The following is a 27,101-nucleotide window of genomic DNA, read 5'->3' as shown; positions in this document are numbered from 1 at the left end:
CCCTGGCCATGCCATACGTTCTGTTCTCTCTGCACAGAGGTCTGTGGTCTTTTCTCTCTTGCCTTGGATTTGCTTGGGCTGCTCTTATTTTCCCTGAATCTTTCACAAGGTTTCATTTCTTTCCCCGTCACTCCTCTTTCTCATTCTTCTTTCTTTTGCTCCCCTTCATCCCATTCCCCTTTGAGTGTACATTTTCTCCTGCCCTCTCTCCTTTGGGATACTTCAATGCATCCGAGGGTAAATCCTCTGCCCACTGCCCAGCCTCATTAATGGTGCAACATCGGTGGAAGGGGGGACCTTCTCTTAGAGGAACCACTACCTGGGTAATGCTGGCCAGACAGAATGCTTCAAAGCTTTTTACAGACATTAATTACCCGTGTGACACAGACAAGGCATCTGCCTCACAGGGGTATCTGTGTTTTACGGCTGGGGAAACCGAGGCACTGGACTTGCCAAGATCACACAGTGAGCCATCATCAGAGCCAGTGTATGGGATCTAATTTTCATGAGGGCCCTGAAGGACAGCAGGTAAATGTGCTAATGTTACATGTAGAAGTGTATTTAATACAAACTTTTGGCCTCCCTCTTTACTGGTACAATTTCTAGACGGAATAGTGGGAAAGAAGTCACACTCAGATCTTGAAGCTGCAGAAAAGGGTGGGCCATGATGTTTTGGTTATATTACATATTCCCTTATGGGACAGTCCTATAGATTTTAATAGAAAATGTCAATTTCCCTCTAGAACCTTTGAACCACCCGGAGAGTTTCATAGAAATTTATGTCCCTGCTAGAGATCCCTTAGCATGGTTAAAAAAAATCTATAGAAAAGACATCCTCTTTATTTAATTCTATAGACAAAGTAATTTCTACAGACCCCTATAGGTTTCATCCCTATTAAAATCTACTGGATTTTTCCATAAGGATTCTGTTCATGTTTATTAGTAGCTCATTTCTTATTATTTCTCTCTCTCTCTCCAAAGTCCAGTCATGATAATCACTGGAGTCTGGTTTTATAGGCTGAGGGAGATGAAAAATAATCCCAGTAAAATGTTTTAAAAGCTCTCTAAAGTGACTTTTCTGCTAAATCTGTAGCATATGCAGAATCCATGAAGTAGTGATGTAGTATCAAGGTTTTGTCAGTACATTCTGTTCTGGCCATGTTGCTCTCAATGAAAGATGACTCTCTCTGAGCCCAGTAGGTGCTAAGCACCCACAACTCTACTGGCCAGATCGATGGGCAGCAATCGATCCAGCAGGGGTCGATTTATTGTGTCTAGCATTGATTCTGGTACTCCACCTCAATGAGATGCACAAGGGGAATCGACGGAAGATGATTTTCCGTCAACACAGTGTAGAGTCGCCACCGCGGTAAGTTGTTCTAAGTACATTGACTTCAGTCACGTTATTCAGGTAGCTGAAGTTGCGTAACTTAGATCGATCTTCCCCCATAGTGTAGACCAGCCCTAAGTCAATGGGAATTGTAACGTCAGTGGGAGCAGGATTGGGCCCATGGTGAAAAGAACACCCAGAGGCCTCAATGACAGCGGGAGATCTGTTGTGCTATCTGCTGCCCAAACATGGGGGAGATACGATCCCTGCTCCAAAGAGCTGACAATTTAAAGATTTAAAGCCCAAGCTTGTGAACACTTAAGCACATGTGGTAAATCGATCTTACTTACACAGCTTCAGTTATGTGTAGGGTGACCAGATGTCCCGATTTTATAGGGACAGTCCCGATATTTGGTGCTTTTTCTTATATAGGCTCCTATTCCCCCCCCCCACCCTCTGTCCTGATTTTTCACACTTGCTGTCTGGTCACCCTAGTTACGTGAATAACATAACTGAAGCCAACATAGATCACTTACCGCAGTGGCAATACTGGGCTGAGTCAACGGGAAAGTGTCTCCCATCAATTCCCCTTGCATTTCTGGTTGAGGTGGAGTACCGGAGTCGACGCTAGAGAGATTGGCGGTCGATTTATCACATCGACACTAGACATGATAAATCGACCCCCACTGCATCCATCGGCCAGTAGTGTAGACAAGCCCGGAGGTGGAGTACACAAATCAATGGGTAAGTGCTCTCCCATTGATTTAAGCGTGTCTTCACCAGACTCGCTAAATCGACACTCGTTGCATCGATTGCAACAGTAAGTATAGACAAGCCCTTTTCAGCAGCAGTCCTGTGGACTTAGATGGGACTATACACATGAGTAAAGTTATGCACATGCTTAAGTGTTTGCAAGCGAGGGGCTTACAAAGGTGAGCAAAAGCCAAAAGGCTGGGACAGGGGAAGACAATTAAACATCTATCCTTTACAGTTGATATATCTTAGTTTTGTAATGACACATACTTTCCCCAACTTCCCTTCAGCCTAGCGACATCATACAGTATAGGATACAATACTATTGCATGTACAATATGGTATATGGAGCAGTGACTAATAAAGAAAAATAGGGCCCCTGGTTGGTTACACACACACACAATTTTTCCATCAGCAAGGCTGTAGGTTCCAAGAGATTCCTACTTTCCTGCCTAAAGATTCAGTGTTGTGTGTAAAGAAAAAGTCACACTGCTGCAGCAGCTCCAGCCTCTAACTGCCCCCCCACAATGATGAATAGGGGGTCACTAAGGACTGCCACAGACCAAGTCCACAAGACAAGGGGTGGTGGAGGGACCCTCCTTCTTTTGCCAAACTTTTCAGCTCAACTTTCCCAGCTTCCGCTTCTCTGGGGACAGAGGGGGAGGAGGAGGGGAGAGCACCAGGACTGCTGCTTTGTGTGTGTGATTCTTTAAACTCACCCCAATTGCTGGGAGATGGGACAGAGAGAATCCATCTGATGCCCATTAGTATTTGGGGAGACTATTGTTTGTTACCTTCCTTTGGGGAGTTATTTTTCCCCCTCTCACGACTTGCTCCTCCTCCTTTCCCTCCTCCTACTAAGGGGGAGGGGGGAATGGGAGGCTCCAGAAGAGCCACAGGACTGGTAGCAAAAGAAGGGAATTGTTTGAGAGTTCAGTCATCCAAAAAACCTTCTTCCATGTGGCTGCCCTGATTCCAGTGTCTCTTTCTTCCTCTTGCAACAGCTTCCTTCTCCTCCTCCCCTGAGCCCTGCAGAATCCCTCCACCCCTAAAATTATCCCTAAAATCAACCAGCACGAAAAGAAAGTAAGTCCCCAAATCAAAAACCCCTGAGTCCTTTGCTGAGTTCCAGATCCGGCCTGGAACTTCCCAGCCCCTGGACATTAGCCTCTTTGTTGCTTCTTCTCATTTTGTGTATCTTTGTGTTTCTCCTTCCTGCTCCATCAGAGATCTCCGGTGAGTGAAACAGCTGGGGGTGGGGTGGGGAGGTTAAAAAAAGTTTGCTTTGGAGCGAGCGAGCGAGAGACGTTCTGGTGGGTTGTGGTTTTTCCTTTCCTTGAGCTCCTACGTGTAGGAGCCGCAAATCTTTGTGTTGGAGTTTGGGAGGGTTGTTTGCTGGATGCTTTTAGGGGAAATCTCTGTGGTTTGTGTTTTTTAATGCAATAAAAATAGCAAGAGAAGAACAGTTTCCCCAGCGATTCCCTCGCCCCCCTTCCATGGTGAGTTTTGTTTTTGACCGGGCAGGTGGGATTTGGGGGCTTGTTTATTTCACTCTGTCTGTTTCTCGGCATTAATGGAGGGCCCTGCACGCACTCTGTGGGTACTGCAGCTCCAATGCCCAAAACTTCCCCGAAGATCAACTCGCCTCCCTTCCCCAACCAACAAGATACTGGGGAAGAAGATTAAGAAACAGATTTCTTTACTCCCCTCCAGCTTTCGTAACAAATAGTGGATTTATTTAAAAAAATGATGGGAGTTTGCAGAAAAGACAACTAATGCAAAGGCATCTTGACTTGTGATTATGTGGAGGGGTTCCTGTTGCAGAGAGAAGCGTGGGTGGGTTTTCTGTGAGTAAAATGTTTGTTCACTGCCTGTATTTTCTTGTGCAATTGTATATTTTAGTCCTTATGCGAAGGTGATCGGTGAAATAGGTGGGGGTGTTAAAGGAGAGTTGGGGGGGAATCGCTTTCTGCTGTGATGTGGGACTTGAGAGGATGTTATGCGTGTGTAGCTTGGTGTTTGGACTGTAACTTTGGCAGGTCCTTGTAACATTGCCTTTAAATAGAAAATGCACCGATTATTTAGGGGAGGGAAGGGTTCAGGATTTATAGCTGCATTCAAATTACTCTTTTAATTAAGAGTTTTGAAGAACTTGCTAATAATAGTCTTATTATTATTATTATTTATTATTTTCTAAGCAAGCACCTTTCTTGATACCCCCAAAGGGCAAAACCGATTTAACACACACATTTTATTTTTGACTAAAACTTATGCCTGTAGAGGGGCCACAGTTCCTCAAGTATATTTCAGTGAAGTTGTGGAAAAGGTATTTCAGGATCTAGTCACCTTGGTGTTTTATTTTTAATGAAACTCTATTGCCTCCATGCATATTCTGGTTTATGTGAACAGGAGAGTGTGAGTCTATATATACAGACTGGTCTGTGTTCACATACAATTTCTTGCATGTCTTAAATTGTTTGATTTACTTGGTGACCAATTCTCTTAATTTCTGCATAGCTACCAAGCAGCACTGGGCAATGTCATTTTGATATGTCCATCTGCAGCCTGTCAAGCTTCATTTCCCATGGTTTAAAAAACTTCATAGTGGAAAATGATTAAAAGAATATTAGGGGTTTTTGTGTTGGTGGTGGGTTTTTTTTGTTTTTTCATTTGTTTGCAAGTAGGGTTTTATTTTGGTTTTCCTATCCTTTTGGGAGTGTGCTTTCTCAGTCTGCCTGCATTTGGAAGAGAGAAAATTGTTGGCTTTGCACACGCGCACACACACGAACACGCAAGACACCTTTTTGGTGGGTTGGATATTGAAGTTTACGGCTATGGGAAAGGTTTCAGAAGAAACACTGTGAGGGTTGCAAATGATGGGTGTTTTGTTTTATAAATGACCTAAATAACTGAATGTAAATAGCTCCCCTTGCTAATAGGAAGCACCCTGGACTCTGTTGGGGAAGATATAATTTAGGGAGAGTTATGATTTTCCCATAGAATGGATGGATTTATCTGTGGCAAGAAATCAGTGGAGTTTTGCTTCCCTCACAATCAAAAGGTCTAATCCTCCAGGTCTAAAGCAGGCTAAATCCCCAATAGGTGTTGTTGCGAATTATACCTGTAGGCCACGTTCTTAATTATGTTGTTACAGCTGTGTTCCTATCCTCTTCCCTGTTTCTGACTTTATCTTTCTTAAATGCTGCCCTTGGGAGCCGTGTATGTGATGTGCTCACTTTTAGTTAATGATGGATACAAAATAGGGAAACTTACAAAATGGAGTTGCTCATGCTAACTACCCTTAACAGTGTTTTCTGTTAGGGCTGAGATCAGACCTAGTGCTCCCCTCCTTGCTGATGGAGTTCTATGTAGGAAAAATAGGGCATGTTCACATGAAGGAAGTGCAAAAGGCTGATGTACAAAACTAAAGATCAAATTCATTTCACCCTTTCAAAAATAACTCCTCTTTTGAGAGAGGGCTCAGTGAAAACTGTAAAGGTGGCAGCCTCCACACTGCCCTCTCTTCTGCACTAGGGGTAAAGAGGATACATTACAGGTGGCTGTGTGGCTGCTACATTCTAGGATGTAAATTCTCATGGTCACGCTCTACTTCCTTAGGGATTGGAAAGCACCGCTTTTCCTCCTCTGTTTGTTACTGTGATGCGCTGGGTCATCCACCTGACACAACACAGCACCTGGGCTGTTTGGTTTCACCTTGCTGAATGGGACACTTAAGTATTCATGAGATCTTTCTAGCCCCTTGGGTGTCAGACCCTCTCAGCTTTTCCTTTTGGGGTTTGTTTGGCCAAAGAGCAGCTGAATAATTGCCCAACTCCCCTTGCCTCCTGAAATTCCTCGCACTTCCTCCCCCACCGCCACCCAAACCCTGCAAGCTTCGCTATATTGACCATGGAGCGCAGATCCAGGGGTGCAACTCCCATTCACCTGTGTTACTGAGAGTGGCAGAATTCAGCCTTAGGGATCTATCTTAAGTCCCCCAAAACAAGGAAACCTGCAGCTAAGGTTGTAAACCCATGGAATCCTCTGACCCCACTGCAGAGAATGGTGCAAAGAAATAAAGCTCTTTCCCGGCCTAAGAGGGTGTGAGATCAGTGTGACAGCAGTCAGAAAAACTCCTTGTTTTTCTCAGTGATACTGGATCAAATGTGCTTGGTTTCCAATTCAACAGATTACTTTACTTTTCTAACTGCCAGTGCCACCTGGGTTCTTCCTGCATCTCACACCCTGAGGAGTGAGCAAGGCTGACAGTTGGATTATGTGCTCCCAGAAGAGATTCCTGCTCCCACTGTTGTGGCTGTTTTAGGGCAGAGTAGAAACGGGGCTGAAGGATAATCTTCGGGTTAAAGCACAGGGCTGGGTGTCAGGAGACTTGGATTCTATTCCTGGCTGACACAGACTTCCAGTGTGATTTTTGAGGTAAGATCCTTCCTCCCTCATTGCCTCAGTTTCCCCATTATTAAAATTTGGTCTAATACTGACCTAACTCAAGAATGGAAAGCACGATAGAATTGCAAATATGATTAATAATATTGACACTTCAGGGCCAACAAATATAAACCCTTGTTTCTCTTGGTAAAGCGAGGCTAGACCGTTGGATGCATATGGTGATATCCTCATTTCAGTTCTTCCCCCTATATGGTGGGTAAAAGAGCTGAAGCAACATAAAGGGGATCTAAAAGGATTCCCTTGTCACAGGATCTGAGGAGGACAGCTGTAGAGTGCTTTCTGAGGCCCCCTGGCAAGCCTTGAGGGGCATGTGTACCTGGAGCACAGCTAGAGGGGAACTAAGGCATGTTTAGGGATGGCCATAGGCAGCAAGGATAGGGTGCTGTAACTTAGACAAGCCTGCAGGTTTGTCCAGATTACAGTGGGGGCCATGGGATGGCAGAGGAATGGGAGGAAGCCACCTTAGCCTCTTCTCCACCTGGGCAGTGAATGCTGCGCTGCACCGCTGAGAGGCATAGTGCAGAATCTCACCCCTTGGAGGAGGAGGAGTTGTGTTGAAAAGGGTAAGCTAGTTTCCTGACTACAACCATAGTCAAGGCACATGATCCTCTGTCTAGGATGACTTCAAGGTGACTAATAACAAAACATTCAATTTAACCCTGGGGCAAAAGGAAAAAGGCAAAGCAGCTAAACCATATGTTTAAAGCCACCCTCCCGTCATTGCACTCTGATGGGCAGATTGTAATGCATAGCTGAGCAGCTGAAGGCCAAGGAACGTCTCTGGGTTTAGGCTGGTGTAACAGATAGCCCCAAGACATTGGAACCACTGCAGACAATGAGGGTTCATGGTTGACTTCGCCCTGCTCCCATGAGAGTCAGTGGGAATTTTGACTTGAGTGAGAGAAGAGTTAGGCCAACTCTGAGTAGTTTTGAAAATACCACCTCAGACATCTTCTAGGAGAGGTTTGCGAGGTAGAGCTTGTTGAGGTCATCTGTTCAGATCCATCATGTTAAATGCCTGGTTTTGCTGGCTTGTAGTTGGTGCGTTATGGTCAGGGGATTGCTGATCTTTTGGCTCAGGTGACCTGCCTCCTGGGTGGAGCCTGTTCAGCTTTAAAGCTCCTTCAGAAACATTAGCTGGAAATCCTATTGCATGTGCATGTTGCAGTAACCAGCCATTGAGCTTTGATGATTATAGTGCTGAGTCAGCCCATTGCTTGTGGAATCGCAGTTCTGAAGATGCAGCAGTTTAGCATGGTTGTAAATAGGCTCAGAAGGATCAGATTTTTATCTGTAAATGTCGATTTCCCCATGCATGCCAAAACGGCCGAAAACACATTTACCACAACGACGATCGAAATTTGCAGATAAGCAAAGTAACAAAAATGCAGCTTGAGAGCTTGTTTGAATTTGATTTAAGGATATTGACTTTATATTTTGACATGGGGTGTTTTAATGCATTTAAAGCTTTAACTTTATGAATCTCAGCATCTGCTATTGTTAAATAATTATCTGACTCTTCCCTCTCTCCCCCCAAAATTCCCACAACTGAGAACTTTTAAACAGATAAAAATAGAAAAAAATGCATAAAAATAAACATCAATGTCATCTGTCAAAATTGTAAAGAAATAAAATTCAGCTTCTGCCAAGTCTAGTTATAACGTAGCCTGACTTAAAGGCGACAGTTTCTCTTAGGCTATGGCTACACTTGCACTTCAAAGCGCTGCCGCGGCAGCGCTTTGAAGCGCTAAGTGTAGTCAAAGCGCCAGCGCTGGGAGAGAGCTCTCCCAGCGCTGTCCGTACTCCACCTCCCTGTGGGGAATAACGTACAGCACTGGGAGCCAGCGCTGGGGTTTTGACTACGCTGGCGCTTTGCAGCGCTGCAATTTGCAGCGCTGGAGAGGGTGTGTTTTCACACCCTGCTGCAGCGCTGCAAATTTGCAAGTGTAGCCAAGGCCTGAGTCAGAACAACCCCCCAAAGACTTTGCAGGTGCTTAACACCTGTTTGTTCCTGTCCTAAGGACTCCGGTTGGGACATCCTCTTCAGTTACCCTGGTGAGTCTTGTGGCCACAACGATGCAGCAAACGCGTTGCTAGTATTCACCAGAGCGACAGTGCAGCACGGGGTCAGTGAGGGTGCCCAGCAGCATGTGACTGGCAGTGTAGGTGTGGAGTTCTGGTGGACGCTGGGAAGGTGCCAAGCAGAGCTGTCCCTTTGGTAGGGCGAATCGGGGCAACTGCTCCAGGCCCCGCGCTTTGGGGGCCCCCATGGACCGGTGCGATTGGCCGGCGTGGTCGGTCTCGGAAGAGATGAATCCTTCACTTCCGCCCCGGGCCCCACACTTCTAGGGACGGCCCAGGTGCCAAGGCTCATTAGGATGGAGTGAAGCATTCTCCTAATCTCTTTGCTTCTCAACATGCTAGGCGGGGAGATGTTGGTCAGAGCCATTCTGATCACCTGCAAGTACCCCTCCCCCCACACCAGTGCTCCTTGACATTGTGAAACTGTTTGATTAGGAATGGTGAAGTGGAGCTGTGTTGAGCACACAGAGTTCTGTACTCACAGTGCCTACTGCCACCTCCACAGAGGCAGAGTTTAAGGTGGGTAGGAGTGCAGTGTGGAAGACATTAACTTACCCTTGCATTCCCTAGCTCTCAGAGGTTGACCGTTAGTTGCCCACCATGTTCCGGAAGCAAATGAAGTGGCGGTAGGCAACCTTCATTCTGCATTCACTATGGGGTTTTGGCAGGATGCAATGGCAGATGGAGGTAAAATGACCTAATCCCAGGTCCCAGTGAAGTCGATGGCAAGCTCGCCGTTGACTTCAGTAGGCTCATATAAGGTTTGGATAAACATTCCGAAATCTCGGTGGCTGTTCAGGCCTTCTGGATCTGTTACAATGGGCAGGGAGACTTTCACTGAGCTATATATAGCAGGATCCATGCAGCGAGTTACTGTGTGGGAATCTGGGGTGCTGTGATATTGTGTGGCAAGGCAGGGTATGAAACTCACCATGTAGACAAGCCCAAAGATGAATATTTGTGTTTAAAGGCTTTTCAGTTCTTGCCTATTTCTATAAATGCCATGGGCGTGCAGGGCTCTAACTAAGAAATGACACATCCCTGCTCAGAGGGTCTTAGATACTAACTCAGCTGGAACCAGGAAGCAAAGAAGTACAAAAATGTAAACACAATTTTAACAATGACAAAGGTAGCCAGGTTTATTTTTAAACACCACCCCTCAAAAGAAAGTGAGCATCAGATGGCGTTTTGGAGAACGGGTTGGATCACTTTTAGTTGACTTCTTAATTTTATTTTTATTCAGATTGACAGTGCAAATTGTTGTTTTCCTGCAAAAGAGGTGGCGTCCCATATGCAGTTTAAAGGCTCAGTTGTGCTTGACAGTCACACTTATAAGCTCTTTGGGGGAAGAACTCTCCGTCCTGAGTTTGTACTGCACCTAGCACAGTGGGGTCCTGGCTTGTGTCCGGAGCTCCTCGGTGCTACCATAATAGACTATAAGAGTCCTGAGTAAAAGGTGGTGCAGAGCTGCTTGCCCACAACGGGAACTAAAGGATCTTGTTTCAGGGAGTATGTGGAGCTACACGAATGCTGCACCCCATTATTAGGCAGAGTGCCAGTGCCAAGAAGGAGACAGACTTGGACCCTGCCCTCTCCTCAACTGGTTCAGAGCAGCTTTCACCTGGTAGGATGTGGGGGGAGATCAATCCCTGAGCTCCTCTCAGATGTGAGGATTGTGATTGTGCCTGGTCGTTGTGTAGCGACCATAGGCTTCTTGGGCTTAATCCAAACCTCACAGAAGTCAGGCACTAGGAGGATACAGCGGAGTCAAGGCAATATGGGCTGCAGTGGGTATACGCAGACTGTTGTAAAAGTTCAGTCAGGGATTGAAAGTAAATCACTTTCATCCCACTTGGTCTGTCTTCCCTCCAGGAGTTCAGCTATTTGCCGATAACAACCAGTAAGTCTGTCAACCAAACCTCACTGGTGGGAATTCCATTTTGGCAACCAAAGGTCCCATCCAGCAAAGGGATCAGTAGAGTCAGGGTCTTGGTGTGTGTGGATCCCTTTGCCGGGCACTGAAATACATTTATTGGATTCAGTGCCAAGGATTCTAACTGATTTTAGGCATGGGCCTGCATGTCAGACAGTCCTCTGTCGCTATAATGATACAAATGTGGGGCAGTGAGAGGGTTATCCCTTTAAGAACTCTAGCATTAACTTTCTAACATCAGACCAGAAGCCTTTAGGTTATTTTTATTTTCTCCAAACCACTTCAAATTGCCTGAAATTAGAGGCTTTCCGCAATGGAGGGTTGGTGCCATCTGAAAGCTGGCAGGCCGAGCTGGCTGGTTAGATAGAGCCCTCTGAGCCATTGCATAATGGTAAACAAGGCCCCGTCTACATTAAGGAAATTTACACAGGTGTAACTCCAGCAATGCGGTCACACTGGTATGACCCCCTGACCTAGATGCATTGCACTGGCCCAAAGCAGCGCTTACCCTGGTACAGCTTAATCTAGTGAGGCACAAAAATAAACTGCACCAGCATAGCCCCTGCTTTTCGCTGCTGCAGTGTGTCTAATTATGGGTCCACACTGATGTAGCTACCTTGATGCTTATTTCCTTAATGGAGACAGGGTCTAAAGCTGTTTCAAAACAATGCAGATACTGCCCACCTGCCCTGCGCTGAGGAGTGCTGAGATGAAGGATGGCTCAGGGGAGACCCACGTTCAATCCCCTGTTCTACCAGACATCTGGTGTGCCTTGGGCATGTCAGTTAGCCCTCTGTGCCTCAGTTCCCCATCTGTAAGAACGCACTTGCCTACCTCACAGGGGCATGGTGAGGATAAATTCAGTAAAGATTGTGAGGTGCTGTGATTCTGGAGGCCATAGATAGGAACTGCGATTGGTTTAGGATGGAAATGTAGCATGCCTCTTCAAGCATGGCAGTGTGGTGAAAGGCTTGTACTGGATGGATGGGAAGCTTTCTGGGGGCTCTGTGCAGTGCTTTGAGATTCAGAGAACAAGCTGGTGACCTGCTATAGAAGACCTGTTAGCTGAGTGTGACCATCAGGGAGTCTAGTGTTGGTAGCAGAATTGAAAATTTGGCCTTATCTTCAAAGAAGCCCTTTGATGCCACACTTTGAAAGTTGAGAAAGAGGAGGCAAGAGAGAGATCATCACATCCAGTAGGAGCCCAGTTGCCAGAGAAAATGTCTGAGAACAGTCTGAGCTGTTCCTGTTTAAAATCCAAAGCCTAGATTAAGTCCATGCAGAGGCCTTCTCCCCAGAGAGCACATTGGCAATACTCCATGCAGCAAGGGTTTTCTCTCGCAAACAAGTGGACAGTTATTTGGAAGCCAGTAGTATTTTGAATTATGACTAATATTTTTACGTTCATCTGGGGCCTTTCATCCCGGAAAGCTCCAAACTATAGATAATGCATTGAGGGTTCTCTTCACTCCACCCCTTCCAATCAAAGGCACTCAGCTCTGGGGTGAGAGGATGGCACTCAATCAGTGCATAGCATGGCTGTGGGTGGTATGGGCACATTTTGGCCAGCTGCTCTCTGAGCCTGCCATCGCCAGCAAGCACTTCCTTTGGGTCCCAGGACCCCAGACAACTGGCACAGGAGTTAAAGGAAAGCTGTTAGGTCAACAAGTCTGAGCTGTGTCAGGCTGAGAGGGTGGGACTGAGATCCAAAGCTGAAGCATTCTCTTGGAACTCGCTCTGGGTGGGATTTTCCAAAGCACCGAAGTGATGCAACGCAAGACACATTGAAAGTCAGTGGGCCATGTGCTCCTAAGTCACTAAGGTGCTTTTCAAAATCCAAATGATTCTCCTTCCTTTTAAAATCAGGGCCTTGTTTTCTAGAGTGCCCTCACTGATCCTCTGTTGTGGTGTCACCCAGGGAGCAGGGAGCTGGGTTTCCACCCTGTTAAGGTTCAAACAGTCTAGCTCCAAACCACCACCTTAAGCCCTACCTGGAAACTACTTGGAAACGGACTATGAAGCATCAATGTGATGTGATCTCTGTGCGAGGCCCGGGTTACAAAGTAGGGTGTGCCAATTCACGTGATCCCACGGTGTCGTTCCAAGTAGAGAGTGTCGCATTAGTTTAATCTCGAGAGGGAAAAGGCCTGGATTTCTGTGGTAAAGACGACCTCTGAGAAGAAAGGTTGCACCCTTCTCAACAAGCACAGATGAAAGAAAGCAATCTTGGCCATCTGTGTGTACTTATGTGGCCCACATCACCTTAATAACTAAGTTCCTCACAAACATTGAGCTATGATGTCTTGCATTTCTAAGGATCTCTCCATCTAAGGATCATACTGTGCTTGACTAACTAATTAATTTAGCCTCACAACTTCCCTTTCTACCTTATCTTGTAGGGACTGGGGACTACTCATGTGCATGCCAAACTGAGGCCAGAAGTCCTCTATAGACAGTAAATTGCACTTACACAACATACTACAGATTGTGTTGGCTCTGGCTTCCACTTAACTGGGAGTTTTGACATCAATTTATTTCATTAGGAGCAAGTACAAGCCTTAAGTATACAACAGCGAGTAGTAATGAAAATGCGCTGGTCTCACCTAAATTGGCAGTTGAGCTGCATTTAAGGAAGGCTATGCTGCTTGCTGGAGGGGTGGGGGATGGCTGGAGAGGAAATAGGATGGCATTTATACACATACCATGTTTGAGATTGCAGAACCAAGTGGTAAGTCCTATTTATTATGCACCTCTGGTCACCTCACCTGCACTCTGCCCATCAATCCATTTCGGCTGGGACTGCTTTCGATATCCCAAACTCCAGAGCTATTTCAAAGAGCCACTGTTTAAAAAATACTAACCAAACAAGCGCACACACATTTTACCAGACCAAAAAAATGTGAGCATAACCCGTTTCATAGTAGAAGAGTTAAGCTAAGAGGAGGTTTGTTAATATGACTCTTCAGGTGAGAGCCTGAGAAGAGCTTCTTGCTCCCCTTTTACTCTACATTTTAAATTATTATTTGTATTACTGTAGCACCTAGAGGAATCAGCCACGTTCTGGGCCCCATTGTGCTAGGTGCTGTACATACACATAGTGAGAGAGTCCCTGCTTCAAAGAGCTTGCTTTCTAAATGGAGAAGACAGGCAAAGGATGGGAGGGAAAACCAAGCGAAGTGACTGGCCCAAAGTCACCCAGCAGATCAGTATCAAAACGCAGAGTGGAACCCACATCTCCTGACTCCCAGCCCAGTGCTCTATCCATTGGCCCACACTAACTTTCTGAGGAGGATATCACAGCTGAACATTTTGCTTTTATTTTAGCTACAGAGGTAAAGAGGAAAAAGGGGTGTTGTGAGGCTAAATTCAGAAGGTGCCGGCATACCTACACTAGCTTGGATTGAGCAACTCGCTAAAAATGGCAGTGTAGCCATGGTGGGATGGACTAACTACCGCATGTGTACCTTTGGACCCAGACGGGATTCTACTTAGGCAGCCCACAGCTACACTGCTATTTTTAGCCAGCTAGTTTGATCGAAGCTAGCTTGGGTACGTCTACATGAGCTGCACTTGCACTGCCCGATTTGCTATGTAGATTCAGTTATCTATGGTGCCTACCACTGCAGTGTCGAAGCGCCTGTCAGCCTGAAGAAAGTTGAAGGGAGCTCCGCTGTGATCCTGGGGAAAGGGCAGGTGAAAGGAAAAGTGCAAGGCCGGCCTAGGGGAAGGGAAAGAACCAGTTCCATATAAGGGAACCAACTAACAGGAGAGAATTAGCTGAGGTATGGTGACTTGCAAGCTGGAGAGTAGTTGCCAGAGAGTAAGGGAACTAGTGTGACTAATTTGTGTGCTGCGGACAAGGCACAGTTACTATATAAATCTCACTCCCATTCTCTCTTGGGGTAAGGAGGCTGGGACTAGGCTTCTGATCCTTCTGCTCCAAAACCACAAGCCTCTACTACATGAGCCAAAGGCAAACGGTTATAGCTGCTGCCAGTCGGGGGCCCCTTCGCTGTGCTGTGGACTCAGTCAGTAGAGGGCAGCATCACTTGCATGTATCCATATAGTCAGTACAGGAATATTCTGTGTTGCAGGGAAGTGAGGGAGAGGTCAGGAAGGTGGTGGTTTGAGGTGCATCATGGGAGGAGTGGAGTGATAAAGGGCTACTCCTCATTCTAAGTGCTCTGAGGGATAATTAGACTTGTGGTGGGAGGGGAAAAGAGTTATGAAGGGACCTCACAAAACTGGGGGAGTGAACAACAAAATGGCAGATGAAATTCAATGCTGATAAATGCAAAGTAATGCACACTGGAAAACATAGTCCCAATTGCATATAAAATGATGGGGTCTAATTTAGCTGTTACTGCTCAAGCAAAGGATCTTGGAGTCATTGTGGATAGTTCTCTGAAAACATCTGCTCAATGCAGAGTGGCAGTCAAAAAGGTGAACAGACTGTTAGGAAGCATTAAGAAAGGGATAGATAATAAGGCAGAAAATATTATAAAGCTGCCATATAAATCCATGATAAGCCTATACCTTGAATACTGCATGCAGTTCTGGTTCCTCTATTGCAAAAAAGATATATTAGAATTGGAAAAAGTACAGAGAAGGGCAACAAAAACGATGAGGGTTATGGAACAGCTTCCATATGAGGAGAGATTTTAAAAAGACTGCAACTGATCAGCTTAGAAAAGAGACAACTAGGGGGGGATATGATAGACATCAATAAAATCATGAATGGTGAGGAGAAAGTGAATAGGAAGGTGTTCTTTACCTCTTCGCATAACACAAGAACCAGGGGGCATCCTATAAAATTAATAGGCAGTAGATTTAAAACAAGCATAAGGAAATAAGTACTTCTTCACCCAAAGCAGTTAGCTTATGGACTTGTTGCCAGGGGACATTGTGAAGGCCAAAAATATAACTGGGATAAAAAAAGAAGTAGATACGTTCATGGAGGATAGGCCCATCAATGGCTATTAGCGAGGAGGGCCAGGGATGCAACCTCATGATCTGGTTGTCCCTAGTCCTCTGACTGCCAGAAACTGGGACTGGATGATGGGATGGATCACTTGGTGATTGCCTGTTCTGTTTATGCCCTCTGAAGCATCTGGCAACAGCCATTGTCAGAGACAGGATACTGGGGTAGATGGGCCATTGGTCTGACCCGATATGGCCATTCTTACTTACCGTAGCGCCATCCCGTATGCCATTCTACTTTTCCACTTTCCAAACCCAGGTTGCATTCAGTCTACCAAACAGATTGCTGAAACACCAACCTAGCTGGACCAAAACAAAGTGGAAATGTTGACTCAGTTGCTGGGGTGGGATGTAAGGAGAGGTCCTATAAGGAGATGTTTGGAAAATTGGGTCCCCCTTATGAATCGAGAAAATAACTTACCTCTCTCCCAACACAGGTGTGTGTGCATGCGCACACACGGACACCCCTACCACTCTCAATTTACCAGTAAAACTTGTCTCAGGATCTGTGATGAAAAAGATTGTGGAGGGTGGAGAACTGGATTAGAGACAGATCACAGTTAAGATATTATACTCAGGGAGTGTGTGTGTGCTTTCTCTCTGAGGGGATTGTGATCAGAACCCGTTGGGTTTTGTCCCTGCCCAATGTTTTTATCTGAACTCCCCACGTTAGGGCCCCCATGCCCTAGTTACTGTTACCAGAGCTGAGAGGGACTCGTTGTGGCTCATTCCTTGTGCTCCTGTTAACAGAGCTCCTGAATAGTCTGAGGGAGTCAGTCAAGAACAACCCAAGGTGTTTCCTCCCAGGTCTAAACATGCTCCCTCAACAGTGCCCCCAGCCATGCTTGACCTGGGGACAAGAGACCAATCCCGACGTGCAAAGGCTGGTTCCGTTGTACAGTAGGTGATGGGGGATTGCCTTTATTCCCTGGAATTGAAAGCAGAGAGTAATTCTGGTGAATGGTTATTCTTAGGAGATTTTGGCCCCATCCAGACATGAAGATAAGCCCCTTCCAGATTTGATTCGAAGGTGTGTGGAGGGGGTGAGGAGGTGTCAATTTGAATCTTGGGATTTGAATCCAAGCCTTTGGTTATGGTTTTTGACCCATCTCTAAACAGAGAAATGACTCGCCAGGAGGCAAATTCACATGTGGCATAAGCAAATACAGCTCTGCTGAAGTCAGCGTGTGCACATGGTCTGGGTTTGGCCCAAATTTATCTGTCAGTCTAATCAGTTGGCTGCTACATGTCAATGCTGCCATTGCTTTATTGAAGAAGTTGGTGTAATAGCACCGGAAGGGGCGAGAGGATCCCAGGTAACATGACAAGGACTGTATCGGTCCAAGAAGGGACTAGGGACTGTGTCCACAGCATGGTAAATCTACTGAAACTCTTGGATCAGCCCTATAGCTTTTGGAGGCTCCCATGAAAAATAAGTGATAGTGAGAAGCGGGGAAGGGAAGATGACGGAGTATGTGTGGAAACCTTATGCTCTGGACGCTATAGAAAAAAGAGACAGACCGTGCCTGGGCAGGAGGAGGGGAGGGAGGGAAATTATTATGGTTTCATTATTGGATTTGTTGCAGAAATGTTGTAATCTGTGTTTTGCACCTCTGTCATGCCTTATATTTGTATAGCTTGTCTTTTTCATTATTGGGCACTAAAGCACTTTAAAAATCATGATTTATAGGAAGAGTTCACTGCAGCTGTTTAACTACCCAGAGCAACACCGGAATGCCATTTCCTCCCATTTTAATATTGCATTTACTTACCTTGTAAGCTCTTTTGGGCAGGGACTGTCATTTTGTTCTGTGTTGGTCCAGTGCCTGGCATAATGGGGTCTTGGTCCATGACTGGGCTACTAGGTGCTATGGTAATACAAATAATGCATAATAATTTTGTTGCAAAGATCTATAGCACTTTACAAACTATTAGATAGGCGAGAGTGAGTGAGTGAGACTGGATTTGCTTCCCTCCCTGCTTAAAATCCTCAAAACGTGCCTTTCCTTTCTGCTTCAAATTTTGCAGGGATGGTCTGTGACAAGTGGACACTGTTTGGTGTAGATTGGAGGTGATGTGATTCTAAGTCTTGGGTTGAAACCTGACTGGAAGAGGGTCTGAGATAGTGGCAGTCACTAAGTAGGTGGAGTGGGGGCAAGTTTGGGGTTAGCTGGCATAGAAATAAGAGGGTAGAACTGGATGGGAGTTTGCATAGATTGTTTGCATACACTGATAGTTTCTTCTTCTAATGGTAATTGAGTCTACTGAATATGTGGCAGATGTCCCTCCTCCAAAGAAGTTATTGACATCCTCTGTAAGTATTTAAATTGTAAGCTCCTTGGAGCAGGGACTCTGTTATTGTATGTTGGTACAGTACCTAACACTATCAGGCCTTGGCCCTTGTTGGGGTCTCTGTACTACTCTAGTAGTAATATAAGAGGAGTACCAGGTGCTCTTGACTCTCCTTCATTAGCCAGACAGAGTAAGAAGAGCTCTGTGTAAGCTTGAAAGCTTATCTCTTTTACTGACAGAAGTTGGTACAATAAAAGATATTACCTTACTCACCTTGTACCTCAGAGAGCATAAGGATCAGTCGGATAGGTGGAGGTTTCCTGTAGTATTCCTCGTATGCGAGTGAGATAATATCTGAGAGGGATCCTATTTTCTCAGGCGTCTGCTTGGCAAGTGGTTCTAGAGATGCCATCCTGGATGGGGACCAGGGCCGGCTCCAGACCCCAGCGCGCCAAGCGCGCGCTTGGGGCGGCATTTTGCCGGGACGGTGGCAGGCGGCTCCGGCGGACCTCCCACAGGCATGCCTGCGGGAGGTCCGCGGGACCAGCGGACCCTCCGCAGGCACGTCTGCAAGAGGTCCCCCGGAGCCGCGGGACCGGTGACCGCCAGAGCGCCCCGCACGGCGCGCCGCCCTGCTTGGGGTGGCGGAATTCCTAGAGCCGCCCCTGATGGGGACGCACTTATCCATCAAGTAGGCCTGATGGTGTCATGCAGTATGAGGTGCTCTGTGGCATCATAGGAAAGCATTTTATGTTGAGAAAAGAATGCATGATCCTAAAGGGTTCACACTCCTTCTATGATGTAGGAGAAGTAGAACCTCTGTGCATATTCTATGGCCAGGGCATAGGCTTGTAAGAATTTCTTGTGTCAGAGAATATGTCTTTTTTCCTGGCTAGACACTGGTATTTTATTCTTTCCTGCTTCACTGTTGCAGGTCATCCAAGAACCAGTGATCAATGATTGATAGTATGCCACTGAGGGCTTGTCTTCACATACAGCGTTGCAGGTTAAATGAAGATGCTACTACACCAATAGGTGAGCTTCTCCTGTCGGCATAGATAATCCACCTCCCCAAGAGGCGGTAGCTATGTCGAGGGGAGAAGCTCTCCCACTGACATAGCGTTATCTACATGTGAGGATAAGTCAATATAAATACGTCACTCAGGGGATGTGGATTTTTCACACCCCTGAGTAACATAGTTATACCGATATAGGTCTGTAGTAAAGACCTGGTCTGAGTCTTCTGTTCCTTGGCCTCTTGGTTGGGGACAGTTTTCTTTAAGGATTTCTTACTATTTAATTGCTTAGTAACTTTCCACCCAGGCACTAGAGCTGGACACCTTTTGTATTTGCATTTGTCCAAAGTGGCAAAACAATCACCTCCCAGTATCCTGAAAACGAATTCCTATGAATGAATTTACAAGACAAGAGAGGCATGCTTCCTGAGAATTGGGGTCCAGCTGATGAATTTGGGGATAGGTGAGATTACTTTTATCTGAAGTAACTTGGTCATGAGTTTTGTTCCCTATTTGGTTGATTTGTGGAGGATGGGTGAGCATGAGGGAGAGGGAAGCCCAAAGTTATTAGTGATGGCCTCTAAGGTGTGGGTGAGGTAAAAAGAGAAGGCCTTATGGAAGCAGGCACTGACTGTTGCTCTATGGTTTTGCAGTGGGGCCCTGTTCTCAACAGACCCTGAGGCACTACTGTAATATAAATTATAAAAAAGCTAGGTAGCAACACCTTGCTGAATGGATTTCCTTCTTATCCGCCACTGGGCAAAGAGCAGGCCAGATGAGCTGTGGGACCACCTTCCATATTAGACTCTGACATGAGGCAGATGCTGTCCTTGCAGCATTGACATCTGAAATATTACATTTTAAAAAGTGGAGGGTTGGTGGGAGGCACTGAGTTGTAAACCCTTTCCTGCTGCCCTGGAAACTAGTCATTAAAATCTATAGGGGACCTTGTGGTGGGTGAGGGGCTGCCTGTGAGGAGAGGGGGAAGATCATGGGATTAGGAAGGGGAGAGGTGTTTTGGAGATGGGATTGATTTTGGGGTAGGGAAGGAAGGCCTGGGTCAGCTTTGGATCATGGAGGAAGGTATAGTCTGTATTGGAGAGGGAGAAGGGAAGGTCGTTGGGTGGAGACCAGGATGGCTCTGGAACTGTTGTAAGGGTCTCGGGAGAGGCGGAGCTGTTGACCATGTCTGAGGCTGCCCAAGCAACACTGGCACTAGATTCTCTTCCTTGCTCAGCTGGTCCCATTCTTCTGGAAGAGAGAGAATTAGGTGCCTATATACTGGAGAGATGTGATGGGTGCCTTTAAAAATACCTCAGATAGAGAGAGTGACAGAATGTGGGATGGTCTTCCCTCTGTCCAAGTACACCAGAGTGAGGGGAATGCTGGTGTATGAGGAGAAAAATCAAGTTCCTGTGATGGAGGGAACAAAAGAACACCATTCCTGCACCCCTGCTCAGATTTCTCTGGATTCAGCATTGACAGGCATTCTTAATTAGACTGTTTTTGTTCTTTGAGAGTTTTCTGTGTCTCCTCTGGAAGATGGAAGAGCCAGTCTGTATACTGACTGGCACATGCAGCTTCTCCACAGGCTGTGTATATTCCTCCTGTCTCAGGGTGTATCTGCACCGGGACTCTTTGCACCATTGCTCTAGCACTGATGCAGTTCCTCTATTGGTAGCAATGGCAGAAGCACTAGTGTAGGCAGGGCACTTGTGTTTTTATCAGTATGTCATCCAAGCCTGTGTAGACAAGGACTTGGAGAGCAGCCATTAGTTTGGTGCCACAGCAGTGAGAGGGACTGTAGTATCCCAGGATATTGAGGTTGTGGCATCCTAGGACACTGGGATTAAATGAGTGGATCTGGTATAAGGGCTAAACCAAGGGGGGGGGTGTCCATCATTAGGACGCACACAGATGGGGGCTGCACACCTCCATATCACAGATTCCTAAAGCCTTGCAAGACGATGACACAGACTCTGAATTGAGTGTGATAGAAAGGAATCTGGAAAATGGTTGCTCCAGCTGGCTGGCCAAGAGTTAGCCATGCCTGTGAACTGCATGCTTTGCCAGTGCATCACTGCAATGCCACAAATTGTTTTTGCTAGTGGTAGTGGAAAAGGCCAGGGGAGGGAAGCACGGGGAGAGTTGGCTTCTTCTGAATACTCCTGACTCGTGCTTGGTCTGTATGGAAACTAAACCATCTTATTTTCAGCCTCAGGAATGATAAGCAGAGACAGTGGTCTGTGTTCCTAGGAATGGGGGTTGGGGGGAGTCAGCACAAAGCGGGGGTGCTGATGTGGTCATCCTCCTGCACTATAGAATCTAGAAATGTCATGTAAACAGAGAAAGAGGTGGAACTCAAATTAATAAGATGTTGCTGCTGTTGGTGGGGTGACCCAGCACGGACCTGGGAGTGAAAGCAGCTGGGTTCTGGCTGTGGGAAGAGGAGGATCGTGTGGATAATGTACAGTCTCTTGTGGCCCATTTGATCCAGGCTTCAAGATAACATGAGATACTCAGAAAATCTCCTCTCCCCACCATTTCCTCCCATAGCTAGTGGATAATCAAGACACAGTTTTAATACCCATCTTCTCCCCCTGCCCCACACATACATGTATTGTCTTGGCAGGAGTTAAAAAACACAAGAGGAGTTTGGACCAAGATGAAACCAGTGGAGGAATACATTGGGCAGCAAGAGGCTTTGCTCTGAGCCCTGAAAAGAATGGGGGAGGGTGGATGTCACTTCCCCGATGGGGACCTTGCCAAAGTTGTTCTTGCTTGGAAAGGCAATGTATAGTTTTGAGGTTGTCTCGGAGTTAACACTTGGTCGTCCAAAGTAAGAGTCACTTCCTTTGGGACTGGGAGACTCAAAGCATGGCCCTCAGAGTCCTAAATGTGGCTGCCTTGTGTTTCATGCTATATTGGTACAGAAATGTGGCCTATTGGTATTGGTACAGGTCAGAGGCAAAGCTGGCTATTCCCCTTGGATAACAACTGTGCAATGTTTTAGAGTCTTCCTTAACCAACAAACAGTCTAGGTTTGCCTGTCAATGAAGATACAAGTATGATGGTTGCCATTAAAAGGTCAACATTTACCTAGTGGGAGTCAGGACTTCTGGGTTCCATTCCCAACTCTGCCACAAACATCAAGTCACTTCGCCTCTATTTTCCTCAGCTTCTCCATCTCTACAAATGGCAATAATGCTACCTCCCTACAGTTTTATAAAATGCCTGTAAAAAAAAACCCTTCTATATCCCCTGTAATCCAAGCATCTGAAATAATCAGGGCCACCCAGAGGATTCAGGGGGCCTGGGGTCTTTGGCAGCAGGGGGTCCCCGCTTCGGCGGTAATTCGGTGGCAGGGAGTCCTTCCATTCCGGGACCCACCGCCGAAGTGCCCCGAAGACCCGCAGCGGGGGTTCCCGCCGCTGAATTGCTGCCGAAGACCTGGCACTTCGGCGGCGGGTCCCGGAGCGGAAGGACCCCCCAACGCCAAATTGCCGACGAAGACCCGGAGCGGAAGAAGTTCCAGGGGCCCAGTCCCCGCGAGAGTTTTCCGAGGCCCCCGGAGCGAGTGAAGGACCCCGCTCCAGGGGCCCCGAAAAACTCTCGTGGGGGTCCCTGTGGGGCCCGGGGCCTGGGGCAAATTGCTCCACTTGCCTCCCCTCCCCCCCCCCTCCCGGACAGCCCTGGAAATAATAATATTTAGAATAACTAGACAGAGACATGGCGCAGTCCCCAGCTGATTAGGACAGCAGTTCCCATACTGTGGTCAGCAGAGTGCTTCCTGGTAGCCTGGGGAGAGCTGGCTGGTCACATGGTGCTGACGACTCCTCCCTATTTTCAGCTGCTGCTATGAGCACCCAGGATCTTCATTGCAACACACTGTCAAAACAAAGGCAAAACGCTTAGGGAAGTTTGGCTATATTGTTAACTGTCTCGAGTCAGATGTACCACCTGGCACATAAGTCACTGCTGTAGCTGCCACAGGGATGTTGCACGACCATGGGCTTTAGGGGGGAGTTGTCCATGAGGCGCTCTCTCTATTAAGATGTGTTCCATGCCATGAAGAGTTGGAGTATCCTCCCTGTGTTAGGAAGTCATAGCAGCTCATGCACTTCCTAATTAAAAAAAGTTGGTGTTGGGCTATTTGTTTATATGGGGAACCCCCTCCTTGATCTGGCTGGGATTCTTCCTAGGAAAACCACCCCGTCTCCCTTAGAACTCAGATATTTGAGGGACCCATGTTTCATACATAAAATGCGTTAAAGTCCTTTTGTGTTAACTCAGGCAGAGTCTCCATTCACTGTGACAAACCTGGAAAGCCCCCCTTACAGAGACCAGCAGCTTCTCAGACTGCAGAGCCTGCCAGCTCTCAAAACTCCCACAATCCCTTTGTTCCCTTACAGGGAAAACAGCTTCCTTAATCCCCCTTATGTACATCCAGAACATAAACACAACCCCCAGCCCCAAAGAAGGTGTCACTGACCTCAAGCTGGAGACTGTAAAACTCCTTCCCCTCCCCTCTGATTTCTACTGCAGCGTGTGAAATTTAACCTCTTGTGCTGAAGGAAACCTGCCACACACAAGTCAAGGCAATGACCTGTGGCTGCTGCAGCGTGATGGACATATGGATTGGCCAGTGACTAATATAGGAATGTCTCCTTGAACACGGGTATTGACATGCACGTTGTGTTTTGAATGCATCTTTCTAATCAGCTGGAGGTAGGATGTACTAAACTTGGCTCCAGGTGGATTAAAAATGCAGCGCTCCAAAACTCATTCTTTGGGGAAGGTAGAGGCATGGTCCAGTGGGCAAGGCACTGAACTGGGAGTCAGATCTGGGCTTCTTGTCCTGCCTCTGCCACTCGCCTGCTGTGTGACCTTGGGCAAATCACTTCATCTGTTAGTATCTGATTCCTCTCCTGTCCTTTGCTGCTTACTTAGATTGAAAGCTTATTGGAGCAGGGACTGTCTCTCACTGTGTTTGTATAATGCTAGTACAATGGGGCCCTGATCTCATTTGGGACCTTTGGGCACTACTGGACTGCAACTAATTAACAGCTAACACCCACAGTTAAAGATGGTGTGTTGCAAAAGCTATTTATTGTGGAGGAGTCTCAGCGGAGCATTTCAAGCATGAAGCCTAGATCGGATTATTCATTCCACCTCCTTAGGGCAGTAGTTTTAGAGCACACTGGCTGTGGGGAAATTCCCACCGCACCCACAGGTGGACAGACACCCCCTTTCCTGTCTGAGCTGTTTATATGTTTGATTGTAGAGATTCTGTACTTGCTGAAAAGACCTTGCAGGCACGGGTCGCCACCTGGGCAGCTAGTTATGGTTGCGTGACCCATTCCTTAGTGTATAAGCACAGATGTGATACGACTGGATGGGGGGAGCTGATCACATGACATTTGCGAGTGGTACTATGTTGCCGTTTACAGCTCCACTGTTTGCTTCACTCTTGGCAGCTGGAAGTCTCTCTGTTTGTTTGACAAACACTTTGTGCAGAGTCTGTGATTATCAGTGGTTTAGTCTGACAAACCCTTGTTAAATTGTCGTCTCCTTTGTTGTCTATAATTCTCCCCCCCCTTCTGTCCCCATTAACCAAAATATTTTGTGTGCTCTGAAAAATGATTTCTCTCCACTGTAATCAGCCTGCCCCTCCTCGCTTGATTCATTCAGTGAGGCTGCAACCCCAGAATGCTGACAGTTGGGATTCTTCAGATTTGCTAATCCAGAAATCCTGAGGCTTCAGGGAAGCAGTAAATACAATAAGGCTGAGAATCTCAAAGCGCTTGACTGACGTTCAGCCTCGCAGAACCAATTAGGTTGTTCTGTATTATTGTCCCCATTTTACAGAAGTGGAAACTGAGGCAGAGGAAGGAAAAGTAACTTGTATAAAATCACACAAGAAAACTGAGAGAACCAGGAATAAAAATCTAGCCATCCTGACTCCCAGTCTCCTGCTCTGACCACTAGGAAACTTTCCCTCCTTGTCTTGAGAGCGAAATAAAATACCTTAGAAAGAAGGGGTGCCAGATGCAGTTTTTAAAATGCCACCTCATTAGTCATTTTAATGGCATTTTGGCAATACTGTAAACTCAGTACTGAAAACTAGGGTTGTGGCATTACTCCAAGGTCACTGCATTCCCCAGTCATGATCCAGTGTTCATAACATGATTCGCAGGAAAGATGATAGTTAAGTGACCTCTTGTTTTCAGCCCCGCAGTATTTTGCTGCAGTGCTGCAGGAGAAGAGCCCGAGAGGAAAAAGCACATGGCACATGTCATGGGTATTAACTAGCAAGGAACAAAATTCTCTCCTGGGGTCCGGATCTGCTCACCCTTTACGAGGGTGGTGGGAACATTTTGTACCAAGACCAAATAGAACATCTCTGGCTTTGCTACCATTCCCAAACACAGCTGAGAACTTTTTGAGGTATCTTGGGGCCGAGTTATGGTTTGGGGTGGAAACCACATGGAATTTAGCCATTTCACCTGGTTTCTACTCCAAACTAGGCAAACTACAAGGGGTTCAGTTCAGTTTCACTGCAAGATTATTTGCGGGGAGAGGTGGAGATATAGAAGGGAGACCATGCAAATCCTTTGTGGAGCCAAAGCTGATGCAAAGTGACTTGAAACTGCCACAGCTCTGCTCTCTATACATACTCACAGTTCCTTAACACAGATGGGCACATGTAGGGACGCCAGAATATCAGAGCTAAAATCCACAGTGGGCTTAGGTTGCTACTATCTACAGTTTAGGATACAAGGAGCGAGAGGTCCTGCAGCTGTTACAAGCGGGACAGTATAAAAGTGGGGGCTGGGTGGGGACATGTCCCCCAGTATCTCCCTCCACCGGTGGTTCTCTCTACAACAGCGGGGGTCTGCGAGAGGGGAATTTTGTCTTACAGCTGGGGCATGAACCACAAAGTTGAGGATTACTCTGAACTGGGAGTGCGGAGGTGAGCATAGGCTAGAGCAGGGGTTCTCAGATTTCCTTGCATCTTGACCCCCTTCTGACAACAAAAATTACTACACGACTGCAGGAGAGGGGACCGAAGCCTAAGCCCGCCTGAGCCCCGCCACCCGGGGGTGGGAAGGGCAAAGCCAAAGCCTGAGCTCCACCACCCCAGGCAGGGGGAGGAGGTGGGGACAAAGCCAAAGCCCAAGGGCTTCGGCCCCAGGCGGGGGGGGAGGCTGTGACCTGAGTCCCGCCACCCAGGCCTGAAGCCATCAGGCTTTGACCCCGGGTGGTCGAGCTTGGGCTTTGGCCCTGGACCCCAGCAAGGCATGGGGACCCACAGTTTGAGAACTGCTGGGCTAGGATTACCACCTTCGAAATGCAAAAAAAACGGCAGCCAACCCCCAACCACAAAGCAACCCAGTAACCCACTCCCCCTTTAACAGCCACTAGAGAGAGAACACATCTAGATAACGTTGATAACATCCCCTATCTCCTCACTCTGCGTGACTCAAACCCTCTCTCACACAGGTGCGTGGCGCACTTGTGTGTTGGTGGGCAGACAGCTGCTGCATTTTCAACAGTTTTGATCTGCTATTATTTAAACTGCAGAAGTGGGAACACTGCAGCATCTTTAGCTGGACACAGAAACTTTTAACATTAGATGTTCACGTGATACTGCAAATCTTTAGACCCATGTAAAAAAAAACCCTGGCAAATTAAATAATTTTTCTGGCAACTGGCAAATCCAGACTGGAACGCCCGGTCGAAAAGGGACCCTGGTGGCTCCGGTCAGCACTGCTGACCAGGCTGTTAAAAGTCCGATCAGTGGCGCAGCAGGGCTCAGGCTAGGTTCAGACTAGGTGGCACCTAGATTCAGGTGCGATCAGGGACACTCTGTGCGCTGGCTCCGCAGCTCCCATTGGCCGGGAACCCTGGCCAATGGGAGCTGCAGGGCTGGCGCCTGCGGGCTCAGGCAGCATGCACCACGGAGAGCCACCTGGCCGCCCCTGTGCCTAGGAGGCGGAATGCTGGCTGCTTCCAGGAGCCACGTGGAGCCAGGGTAGGCAGGGAGCTTGCCTTAGCCCCGCTGTGTTGCTGACTGGGAGCTGCCTGAGGTAAGCACTGCCCGTCTGGAGCATGAATCCCCACCCCGGCCCCAGGTCGGAACCCCTTTCTGCACCCTAACTCCCTTCCAGAGCCCGCACCCCAACTCCCTGCCCCAGCCCCGAGCCCCCTTCCACACCCAAACTCTCTCCTGGGGCCTGTACCCTAA

General features: G+C 47.2%; 1 protein-coding gene across 7 annotated transcripts in view; it reads left to right on the top strand.

Moving 5' to 3' along the window:
• The first annotated feature begins 458 nt into the window (after positions 1-458).
• The window catches only part of BOC (BOC cell adhesion associated, oncogene regulated), a 93,772-nt gene continuing 67,129 nt past the window's right edge, over positions 459-27,101 (top strand). For 2 of the 7 annotated variants that reach the window (XM_045001606.1, XM_045001571.1), the window contains exon 1: positions 2,917-3,169. The gene's annotated coding sequence lies outside the window, so the exon portion shown is untranslated. Of the gene's footprint in view, positions 529-2,916; positions 3,170-3,310; positions 3,320-3,404; positions 3,583-27,101 lie in introns of those variants that run through there. The other 5 variants (XM_045001622.1, XM_045001613.1, XM_045001589.1 and 2 more) reach the window with 4 other exon arrangements.

This window comes from Mauremys mutica, chromosome 1 (genome assembly GCF_020497125.1).
Source record: "Mauremys mutica isolate MM-2020 ecotype Southern chromosome 1, ASM2049712v1, whole genome shotgun sequence".
Classification (NCBI taxonomy): Eukaryota; Metazoa; Chordata; order Testudines; family Geoemydidae; genus Mauremys; species Mauremys mutica.
This window is presented reverse-complemented; position numbering and strand designations above follow the sequence as displayed.